The sequence below is a fragment of the Bombus pyrosoma genome, unplaced genomic scaffold, assembly GCF_014825855.1.
Source record: "Bombus pyrosoma isolate SC7728 unplaced genomic scaffold, ASM1482585v1 HiC_scaffold_4700, whole genome shotgun sequence".
In the NCBI taxonomy this organism is placed as follows: Eukaryota; Metazoa; Arthropoda; class Insecta; order Hymenoptera; family Apidae; genus Bombus; species Bombus pyrosoma.
In genome coordinates this window covers 3,835-7,574 of record NW_025219958.1, presented here as the reverse complement: position 1 = coordinate 7,574, position 3,740 = coordinate 3,835, and the positions used below count along the sequence as shown (strand labels likewise).

At 38.7% G+C, this 3,740-nt stretch overlaps 1 long non-coding RNA gene across 6 annotated transcripts; it reads left to right on the top strand.

The window, feature by feature from the left end:
* On the top strand, positions 1-3,734 carry LOC122577416. 6 transcript variants are annotated; one of them, XR_006320265.1, is made up of 4 exons: positions 1-23; positions 94-813; positions 898-2,189; positions 2,255-2,377. It is a non-coding gene; the product is annotated as an uncharacterized LOC122577416 (long non-coding RNA). The 6 variants fall into 6 exon arrangements; XR_006320267.1 differs by lacking the exon at positions 1-23 and having other exon boundaries at positions 62-813; positions 898-1,296; positions 1,386-2,189; XR_006320268.1 differs by lacking the exon at positions 1-23 and having other exon boundaries at positions 64-813; positions 898-1,752; positions 1,918-2,189.
* Positions 3,735-3,740: the final 6 nt, after the last annotated feature.

Below are 3,740 nucleotides of genomic sequence, written 5' to 3'. Positions count from 1 at the left end.
AAACGGACTGTCGATTATTCTTGGTATGTAGGTTATCCTTGAAATTTGAAATTCTCTAGATGTCGTGCGCTAATCTCTGGAAAATTATTACAGCGTATGATATAGCAGAGAATGTAATACGGTACGCCTTGGAATTTATCAACTGACCACATTTTGTCTTTCGTGGAAAATATAAACGAGGATAGTCGGGAAAATTAAAAATGAAATTAAACGCGTTGTTTTGTACAAACAGAAGCTGAAAATGATAACGTTTTATATATATATCGTTATCGATATATCGTTATATTCATGTAATGAAATATATAATAATGCTGCAAATGTGCATATATTTGAAAATATGTATTAAGACTGGTATTAAACAATTACATGTGTTTTGTTTAATTAATTATTTATCTTTTAATCGGTATATATTAATATAAGAGTTGATTAAATTAGTAAGTTGGACGCGGCGAGAAACTCAATGTATACGATAGAATGGGTTTTCAGTGTCTGATTGAACAGTGTGATTGTTGATTTTCCAAGTAAACTTTATAAGTACGCTATTATTGATTTCAGTGACATGAGATTCGGGGTGTCCTCGAAAGCAGATACGTCGAGCATGACAGACAAATGGCTCGTTCAAAGGATCACCGACGTTGCATTTGTGCAAAACAACTCGAGCGCGTACAGCAGTGCCGCATCGAGCGCAATGGCTAATCACAATGCAAACAGCCTATACATGGCCGATCTTGTCGATAATAACTTAAGTCCGCAAGTATGTCAGGAGGACGAGTTGTCAAGTTTTTATTTAATCGTCGTTTTAATTTAAAGCAAGTTAGTATTTACTCTAAAAACCCATTTTTATCTAACACGTATGCCACTTTTGTTACTGTGCACTTAATGGGTACTTAATTGCAGTGAAACAATTTATATGCATATTAATCAAGTAGACGAAACATCATCCACAGGGACTAAAACTTCAACATAAAAACCCTCCTAAGTTGGCACTCAAGACCTTATTCTGTTGTAACACTTTGATCCGTGACTCTGTTGGATTTATATAATAACAATTCCATCGTCTTATACATAGTTCAATTTCTTCACCTTATTCGCGAAACGTTTGAACGGCGACGCGAGGAGATCACCGGCGATCTATCGGTTTCGTGATTTCTTGTGTCTCCGACGTGACATAATTGGCAATCCTGTCAGGATCCATTCATCGCATCAAGAGGAAACTTCAACGAGAACTCTAGGAATTCTACAGCGACGGACCACGGTCACCTCCTTGATGAAAAGAAGGATCTCCAAAGAATCTCGGTAAGCTGACGTTCGTACATTATCGAAACCGTAAACCCGAAATACGTTCTGAAGATAGTGATTCTTCTGAAAACATCATATCTATCAAGATGAATCCAACTGACATGAGTACGACAAAACAAAACGAATTAATCGCTACTATCCTCGAACAAAACATTAACAATATAAAAGAATTCACGGAAACTAGTGATAGAAATCGGGCCAAGGAAATACATGACCTTGCAAAAACAATAAAAGTGAAGCCACAGATGAACACTCATTTAGGAACTGGTGTCGGTAACGAGACAGACGACAAAGACCACGAATTAGTCACGTCACGATTAGACAAAGAAACGACTGCGGCAAAGAACAAAGCCTCCAAGCAGAAGAGGCCGTACGTACTATTGAGACACTACGTGGTCTAGACGATGTCGGTGTTGAAGATTTTATCCTATCAGTCCGGAAAACAAGAGCCAGGTGCAAGTCAAGTGCTAGAGACTTCCTATTAGAACTCGTACTTATTGAAAACATAACCGATAACGCGAAAAGGAATATACGATACCTAAAGATTAACTCGTTTGATGACCTATATTCATGGTTAAGACTAAACGTGTCAGTACCAACCACTGTTGGCAATTGCAGGTGAGGTGGATAGGTCGTGATAGGTGCGGCTGCCTAGTGTGTAGATGTCGCTGCTGGTGTACTGCTGCTTCTCTTCTCATGTTTGTATCGTGGAAGAAAAATCGGACTACCGACTGCGGTCGGATTTGAACCTAATCTGGAACGTTCGTAACCAACGGCGCTAACCCACTGCTCTGTTATCGTCCGGTCAAGGATAGGGTCTTTGCGTCGCAAGCCACGGGCCATAAATCGTTGGAATTTTTTGGTGGTACGTACGAGGTACAGGAGCTTCGGTGAGTACTTGCATCGTGTCACACGTTGTCTGCTACGTGTGTTTTCAATAAAATCTCTTTTCTAGGTACTCCCATCGATATTTTATTAATGCGAGTCGCTCAGGTGGTGGTCTCAAGAATGATCACTTCAAGAAAGAACACTCAGGAATAACAAAAGACTACTGCCAAAAGATATTCTTCATTGCGTACTAAGTAAAGGGCAGATGGTATGCAAAGAAGATGATAATGGGATTGTCGTATTCAAATAGAGAGATCCACGGGATGTGAGTGAATTTTATCGAAGAAGACAAAGCACAAGTGTTTAGAACGAAATAGCTTATCCTATACTTGGAAATATAGATTGGTACAAAGACTCATAATTTGTAACCTATTTATTATGCAGTATGCACGGCAGTGAAGAATGAAAATTGTTGCCCAGTTGAAGTCATGTTTTTAGTCTTATTAAACTGCAGAAAAAGTGGATTATACAATGTGTAAGATAACTTATGATATCGCTGGCTCAAACAAATTTAGGAATGTCTACTTCCTGTTTGATGTTTACAGGTAATTCTTCATTTTATGTATTCCATTCTTTTATACAGTTTAAGCAAAAGATTGTCGAGCTGCTTCTAGTCGGACAACAATTTTCGTTAAAACTTTTTAGATTTTATTTCTCTTAATTATTCTTACAATTTGGTGATCAATGCCTAAAGTCTAAGGCGATGTGAGGAAATTCAACAATGCAAAGCATTGAGATTTGTATAATTTTGTGTGCTAGACTATGTTAGGTGCGTAGTAGTGATACTTGTATGTGAATATCAGTATGTGGAAGTATGCGTGTGCGCGACGTCTCGAAAACCAATGAATGTAAACTGTTCAGTCGGTTAACAGTCGGGTATGGAAGAAAGTGCTGAGACGCGTGCGTTCATGTACAATTATTTCGGCTATTAAGATGCAAAATTTTCACCACAAAGTTATAAACAAAAACCAAACGTTATAACGATACGTAAACAATTTTTGACACGCATATACCGAAAGCATGGAACCGCAATGGTCCGAAACTTGAGTCGCGATAAAGCAACATGGAAGACAAGAAGGGCATTGTCGTTCTACGTATGCGTGACACGAGTACATTATTCGTTTCCGCCTGCCTGGTAAGAAAGTGGGCAAAACTGTAAAACCGTTTCATGTTCTCTGATCTCGATAATTTCTGAAGATCAACATTTCAAAGAATCTTTTTCTTCCTGTGTAAACTGTAGATCGGCCATAATTCCCGAGAAATTCGCAAAAAGCCATCGGTATAATTACTGTGTTCTTTCGCTAATAATTGTGCTTCTATGGCAACGCACGCGTCAGATATTGGCTGCCAGCTGTCACGGAATCTATCACTTACCCTCTCTTTGTCACGACGAACGAGGCTGGCACGAGCTTGGGTAAACCTCCATATACAACTGCATATGAGATACTCTAAGAAATGTCTTTTATTATAATTCAATCGGAAGGGAATGTCGTCAATATATTTTATTTGGGTTTAGATTAGTTATTTCATTCCAGCCAGCGCGAGACGACCTG